The sequence below is a fragment of the Gymnoscopelus braueri genome, assembly GCF_963280865.1.
Source record: "Gymnoscopelus braueri genome assembly, chromosome: 8".
NCBI classification, from domain to species: Eukaryota; Metazoa; Chordata; class Actinopteri; order Myctophiformes; family Myctophidae; genus Gymnoscopelus; species Gymnoscopelus braueri.
Window position 1 is genome coordinate 32,992,332 of NC_137609.1, and position 8,645 is coordinate 33,000,976.

The window sequence follows — 8,645 nt, forward strand, 5'->3', positions numbered from 1 at the left end:
TAGTCAAATTGAACACCAATGTCTTGGTTCACTACCTAGATATTATGTCTACAACCATTTTAAAGACATAGTGAAAAGACTGTGGAATGTCAAATTTATCCCCGGAATCATGAGTGTGTTGGAATCTCAAGGAATTGTTGCTACAGCATCCAGAGTGCAAGGGGTCTGTGAAGCCTTTATTCATGAATTGAAAGACGCTGATGATATTTCAGAAAATATCCAAGAAGCCTATAATAGACCTACTTATTATGACAAGGATAAAAATGACTCGATGACTGACCTCATCACATTTTGGAGTGTGTGAACATACTGTATGAACATCATCATAATAAAAAGTTGCAATAAAAAGTTGTTTTATTCTTTTATTATGCTGTTTATTTGAACATTGACACAGAATCATACAGACATTTTGGAAAAAACAGGTAGTGCATTCAACATTGACATTTATTTTTGGAAAAACAGGTAGTGCATTCATCTTGTGACAAATACTCATTACATCTTTTTAAAGTAACTTGTGGCAAATTCAGAAAATAATGATCCCTCAGAGGACTAGAGAAGAGGGTTTGGGCTGCCTCATGGACCAAAACAGTCAATGGACTGTGTTTTAGGGGCGATGAGAGCTTGACCATACTAACAAGATCCAAGGTAGCCTCTACTATACGCTCACACAGCGAAACACCTCTCACCATATATGAAAACTGATAAGAATAGTATGCGACCGGTTTTAGTCTACCGTCATATTGTTGCAATAATGTGCCGTTATAAAACTCCTTGTTCACATCAACTAGCAAAGTAAACTCTTTAGTCATATCTGGAATGCTTAGTCCGGGGGCCATACGTACAGCAGTTTTTAATTTTTCGAACGAATTACTAGCCTCATGGGTCCAAGTCACTAGTTCATTTGTAACTGATCCTGTCCTAACAATGTCAGACAATGATTGAGTTAATTCTGCATACTCACGTATCCATTCTCTACAGAATCCGGTATCCCATAAAAAACTAAGAAGTAATGTCTTAGTTAGAGGTTTTGGAGATGACAAAATGGCCTGTATCCTATCAATACCAATTTCCATGTTATTTTGCGAGATCACCCGTCCTAAAAAACACACTTTTTGTTTTACTAATTGGAGTTTTGGACACATGGTGACTTTATGCCCCTGTAATGCCAAATACTTCAATAGAGCATTTGTATCTGAAACACAGGCCTCTTTAGATATGGAACACACCAATAAACGGTCTATATATTGTACCAAGGTTGAAGATTGTAAAAATACAAACCCAGACAGATTCTTCTGCAATGCATCTGACAAGATTGGTAGAGTTTCGATATAATCTGGGGGACCTCTAGTCCATTGGTACATCTCCCCTTTATAAGTAAAAGTGAAACAATATTCCGATGACGGATCAATAGTGATAGAGAAAAAAGCATTTGCTAATACAATAACACTAAACCATAATGATTCACTAGGAATAGCACTCCAGATTGTTCCAGGGTTAGGTTCTAAAGGTATACGTGCAAGCGTGTTCTCATATATCGGTCGTGTATCGTGAACATGCCATGATCCAGTGGTAGTGGGTAATAATGGCATATTACATTTAGAAGGTAGGACAGGTACAATTATTTCATCCTTCAAGAGTTGGTCAATAATGGTAGTCATTTCCTCCTCAGTTTCACCCTGTAGTAGATATTGTCTCTTATCGGGTCTGACAGATCTGTATTCCCAGTCCCACATAGGACCAACAGATATCGGGGTGGCTCCTTTCATAAGACCCACATCGTATTTATGAGTTGTCCATAATTTCATAGGAACATCTTTTAAGGCAGGATGCATTTCACCAGGTAGATTCATGGTATCGATTGCACGGTTCTGACCCCATAGATTCATGGGATGATTAGTGTCCCCTGTAGTGTAGATGTCAGCAGAACATAAGAGAGAGATAACAGTTTTATAACTCCAACTCTTTTATTTTTTGCAAATTTAAAAAGATAATATTTGAAATGAGAAAATAAAATACTTACATGGTGCATTGGTCATAGCGACTGCTAAGTCTACTTTTGGACAACCAAGTCAGGTTCTCTAAGTCAGGCAATACTATCTATGACAGCAATGCTATATTTCCTGTACACTTTTTGGGACAACCAAGTCAAGTTCTCTAAGTCACTTCAGTCTATACTATCAATGCTATATTTTTCCTCTCAGGTTCTATAAGTCACTTCCGTCTATAAGACTTTGAGACCACATTATATACATGTTCTAGGTCCACCCCCCACTGTGACGTAGGTTAGTTAGCTGGGGTTTTGTTAGTTAACTTTTAGGATATATATTGGATTATAAAGTGATTTAGATTCTTAAGTAATACAGTGAATTGAAAGTGATTATAAAGTGAATTTATTATTATTGTCACAGAATCTTTTCTATCATGATTTTGATTGATTGATCATTTTGAATTGACAATTATTGGACATTTTATTTCACAAAGTGTTCAGAAGAATACAAACATCAGTGTACACACTAGTATTAGTTACACATAAAACATCTTGTGAGCAATGTCTTGTATCCCGAGTCTTTTGCTCAGGGACAAATTTCATGTCATCGACACATATGCATAGTGAGAGACAGTGCAGTTAGTTAGTTAGATCAATCTTCATCTATTGAGACATCGGTGGGATTGAAGCAGATATAGTCCCAATGATCCACCAGCCAGTCCGTGTTGAAATATTCATAGTCCGTGTTGAAATATAAATCATCATCGCCCCCATATTTACAAGATTCACAATATTCAAGATAATTTTGATATTTGGAAAGTTCATCAAAGAATCTCTCCGTCGCCTCCTCTTCTTCGTCCTCCTCGTCTTCAGAAGCCGTAGTAGACCACATCAATAGAGGCTCTATGTAATTCAACTGCTCTTCGTCCGTGAGGATTAGACCGTTAAGCTTATCCATGTCATACAAATCCACGGCATTACTGTATAACCGGTCATCGCTCATATCTGTAGGATACATAGTTTGTCCTGGAGCCAAAACATCCATGATAAATTGAAGTTGAGTGGATGTACACCTTCAGTTGTTTCTGTTTCGTTGTTCTGATGATAGATAGAACTAACCATAGAACCGGTTTAAATAGGCTATGCTTTACATACGACACCTAGACCCTTTGTTGAATGGCCAAATGGTGCCCTAGTAAGATCTATGACACCCCCCACATCCCCTGAATTAAACTCTTTAGATTCTGTATATATATATTCTATATATTCTATAATCTTATTATCTTCTTAGTAGATACTACTTACAATATATACACGGATATAAAACACTATAGACAAATAGTTTTCTGTTTTAGAATAAGGTTTATCTTTTTATTAACAATTTTCATCTTCTTAGTTCAATATCAATATTGAACTAAAAAACAGCCCTAACACTTAGAAGTCTGTTAGAGCAGAAACATCTTACTTGTATCTTAAATATTGGTTCATAGGTATATAATACTGTATACATGGGGATGATCTGGTGTTAGAGAAGAGAGGAAAAGAGGAAAGATTGCTGGGGAATGTGTGAGAGAAGGGTTTTACACTCCTTTTACTCCTTCTGGTAGGGGTTTCCACATTTTTGTTGCATAGCATGAGAACGAGTTCAAACCCTTTGTTTGTGCCAAATCTGGTGTGGACATGATCAGTACGTTTTTGAAGTATTTTGACAGGTACGAGTGTACATGTTATGACTTAGAAAATAGAGAAATTATGTGAGAAGATAATGTGAGCGAGAGGTGAGATAGATTATGTGTGAAGGGGTGAGAGAGGAGAAAGATTGACAGAGGATTGGAGAGAGGAGAGGAAAGAGGAAAGATTGAGGGGGATGGGTGAGAGGCGAGAGGGTTAAGGTCATTTTACTAACATACTGTGTTGTTGTTGTCAATAGTTTTTTGTTTTTTGTCAGAGATTTACACCGATGCAGTATTTGTGTGCGGAAAAAACAGTTTATTTATTTTTAACTATGATATGTACATCTACATGATTGAATGTTTATAGTTTATACCACAGTTTAATGAACTAGCAAATATCTCTAATGATACAAAATGGTGACTACTGTAAAATACGAACCCTTCTATACTATATTGTCACTAATAACTAACATTATCTACATAGCTTTGCACCAAAGAGCGTTCACATACATATTATATATATATATATTGGCCTGGGAAAAACATGCGTATACACTACCAAAGCACTAGCATTTAACTATGTACGTACTTGATTGTTAAGTGGGTGTTGAACATTTTATTAGTAAAATATAGTGTATTTTTTTTTTCCCTACGTAAATTTTTTGTTTTGTGTAGACGTATTGATATTGTACAGTGGTGATGGTGTTATACATTTTCGTGGAGAATGTTCAGATAGTTGAATTTGATATTGGGACATTTTGTGTGGTTGATTTGTTTTTGATGGTGTACTGGGGATGTAAAGCTGTGTTCTGCAAAACGTGTAGCTGGTCTGGCAATGTACAGTAGTATTGACATTGTTTTGTTATGGTTTAGTCATGGCATCGTGTATTTTGTTTTTGGGTAGGGTAGAGTGAACTGGAAAACCGTAAGCGGCAGCGGTGGCCTAGTGGTTAGAGGGGCGGCCTTGATACCGGAAGGTCCCTAGTTCGATTCCCCAATTCATCACATCAATCATGAATCACCGCTGAATAGCCCTTGAGCAAGGCTTCCATGCAGGGCCTGGCTGTAAATAAGTGTTAACTTAGTCCAACACCCTGGGTAAACAACAAACTTTGCTTTGCTTTGCTTTGCTTTGCTTACCATGGCCATACAATTAGGAATCTAATCTAATCTAATTTATTAAGCCCCCAACACCTCAGAAATAAGATGAAACCTGGGGGTTAGCCATACCTAGTGAAATCATTCTTAGACATTACATTACAATACCCTTACAATAAGTGCATTCATCATAGGCCGGGGACGAAAACTACTAGTCACCAGAAGTCGTAAGTACATTATTTTCTAAAAGGTTATTTTTCAAATAACCAAGTGTTTTCAATAATGCTATAGTGGTGTACACTCCGCTCTATCTACACTCTCTCTCAAACTCAAATAATTATAGTTTTGTAAAAGAAATCACTAGATGGATCAGCTCTACAATACCTACAGCTCCACTATAACATTTGTCTAAACCATTAAGGGAAGGGGAATTTGATCACCAGCATTTCATATCATACTATTTGGCACCCCTATCTGCACATTATATCATGGCAATAGAAATGTACAGCTAACACCTGGTATGACACCCCGAATGGTAGGTATTAGAGCACCCTGTTTATTTTTTCATCACCCTGGAATCACATGGGTATTGTTAGAGTTCAGTCATGTGAAAGTTAAAGTAATGTTAGAATTAAAGTTATGCTAGATGTCCCCCATAATGAACAAAAACATGTTCAAATTGACATAGAAAACGTACTATATAATGGGGGAGAATTGGGTCTGAACAGAATATCTTTTACAAGCTGGCATTAGTGTTCAAAAATGATTTTAATGTATCTATGTGCTTATAATAACGGTATAACAGTTTAAAGTTGTTATGAGGATTTGGGGGGTACAAATTGTACAACATTTGTATGGAAATACAGTGTAAAAACCCCTCAAAACTGTACGTAGGTACAGTACTTGAGTAAATATACTTGATAGCCATATAACTAGATCAAACAGACAGACAGACAGATAGACAGACAGACAGACAGACAGACAGACAAGACAGACAGACAGATAGACAGACAGACAGATAGACAGACAGACAGATAGACAGACAGACAGACAGACAGATAGAAGGACAGACAGACAGACAGACAGATAGAAGGACAGACAGATAGAAGGATAGACAGATAGACAGATAGCCAGATAGCTAGATAGGTAGATAGATAGATAGATAGATAGCTAGCTAGATAGCTAGATAGATAGATAGATAGATAGATAGATAGATAGATAGATAGATAGATAGATAGATAGATAGATAGATAGATGCTAGCGTGGGAATTTGTCACACATAGAGAATACATGGGCCATAGGCCCCGGACCTGTGGACCATAAAATATTATTTCTGTCTTTACTAACACCACTTGAGCTCAAAATACATTGACAAAACACCAGCTGTAGGTCATAAAGTAATAAAGTCCAGAACGAGATCACCATTCACAGAGTCCCACACAGCACAACACATGAATCCTTGTACACATGTACACACAGGCATACAGCTTTCTACTATGGCGATGTAAACGTATGTTTTCTCATGCCAATAATGCCCCTTTGAATTGAATTGAATTGAGAAACGGGTGACTGCTGTGCTGATGACATGTTGGACCACTCCTTTGCCAGTAGGTGTGAAAACCCAATGGATGGGGTGAGAACAATGATGGAGGGAGGGAGGGGGGTAATGGAATCCCCCTTTCATAGTTTTTATTACAAAAACCCTTGTCTCATTGAGCTTGTAGATTTGCTATTTTCATATAATTTTTACATTTTTGTATAATTATAACCATTATAACATAGGTTTCATGAAATGTGTTCATGAAATGTGTTACATAGAGTTAATGATTAAATCAAATACACTGTCTCCCTGTTTGCCGTTGTGGGCCTCTGAGAGAACAATGCTCAAAAAACACATCAGGTGTGAAAATGTCTCTGTCAGAGGAACCACAGACCATGTTCCTAGGTACTTCCAACCATTGGTTGGATATAATCACCCAGCATGCAATTGTGAACTTTGGGCATGTTTGGGGCTTAATAAGTTAGTTTTGAAAACAAATATATTGTTTAGGATAATGCATGGTGTCCCATTAAGGTTTTATCTAACGTAACAAAACATTAGAAGAGTGATAATGTGGTAAATTTTGGTATATTATTTTTAAAACCATGGGGTATAATGTTTGCGCATAGTGTCTAACCGTATCCTCTCTTCCAATTATCTCGCCTTGAGTCCTGTGCTTAGAATCCCCCTGTGGCGGGGATCAGTCAGACTCCAACTTTAATCACGCTCATCGCTACGGCAGTTGTTTTAATGTTATTAATGTTCTTAATGTTCTTAAATAGTTTAGAATAGTAGAATAGTAAAAAATAATCCTATGATATGACATGTGAAGTATGTATGGTAGTATGGTAAATTCTGATAGACCTATGTATGCCTGCAGTACCAGTGATGACCATTTAGTCCCCATATCATTATATCTTGTATTTACACTCTAGCGTGGTAAATTCTGATAGACATATGCATGCCTGCAGTACCACTGATGACCATTTAGGCCCCATATCATTATATTTTGTATTTATCCCCTAATGATTTAAATTCTGCAGTACCACTGATGGACATTATCCACCCCAGAGATTAATTACGATCCCCTACATCCAGTAGCTGTCATAAGAACGGAGGGGTTCACTCTATGATCATCACACAATCACGGATCACCCATACGAAGTTGTCGCACACATAGAATTACAGATCTACAGTATAAGGGGCCATAGGCCCCGGACCCCCCTGGTTGAATTAAAAAGCTGAGAAATAACCAGGTGTCAGCTGTTAGCTAACATTTGCCAGGTGTCAATTGGAAATGGCTACAGCTGTCAGCTGTGAACTGTCAAGGCTGGAGACAGTGACCACCCTGATTAATATGGAGAAGGGCTAAAGAGAAGGGATAGAAAAAAAGAGAAAAAAGAGAATTAGATTGAAAAAGAGAGGATTTAAGAATGCATTAATTAATGAACGAATTAAATAATTGGATTAAATTCTAAATATACCTATTCGGATTAAATCTATTTATAATGATGTTATTAATAGAAAGGCTATTTTTATGTATATATTAATAGATATATATATATAGATTAATATAAATAGAAATGTGCGCAACAGCGCCACCTATTCCCCCAGTGGCCATTAGGGTGTAATGAATCGCCGCATATAGGACACTACTTCCACACTATGGCTGTTTCATACAGATTTAGGCATTGTACGTGTCCTGCTCTTTATTGAACAGCTCCCTGTTTGCTCTGTCCACAAGAAGAATACTTGAGCAAAATACAGGGTCTAATAACGGTGTGGCTCAGTACTTGGAGGCCTGTCTGGAGCCAAGTGGAACTCCATATTTGGGATCGCTGACCCCCTTCACTGCTACACCGTAAAAATAATGGGGTGGGGGTACTGTTCTAGATGACCACTTAAGTGGTCAGATGGGTGGGCCAAGTGGGCCCTAGTCCAGAAAAGGTAGGACTCTCTGTCCTATATAGAGCTCCCTATATAATATACTAGGGACTGGGAGTAGTGAATGAGTGAGTGATTTGGGAAACAGCCTCACACACACGTGTGCTGTACCCAAGACAAATAGGAAATCAAGACCCGCCATCTCCGGTTTACTTCCCGTATCTGCATGACGTACTCTTGGTGGCCGCCTCTTTAAGAGACCGGAAGGAGGTTGAAATCTAGAAATTTTCAATGGGAGAGTGAACGTGAACACAGCTTCTGAACGATTCTTTAGCCCCATGGTCACTGAACTAAATATCGGACCCAATCGAGCCACACAATCTTCCTAACATTCGACACTGAGATGGCTTTTTTAAGAGAGACAAATCAGGAGAAAATCAACTTTACTGTTATCGACCTTTCT

General features: G+C 37.7%; 1 protein-coding gene across 1 annotated transcript in view; it reads left to right on the forward strand.

Moving 5' to 3' along the window:
• Window positions 1-8,645, forward strand: part of LOC308090780 (bromodomain-containing protein 8-like) — a 34,346-nt gene that overhangs the window by 17,544 nt on the left and 8,157 nt on the right. The gene's annotated exons all lie outside the window — the stretch shown is intronic.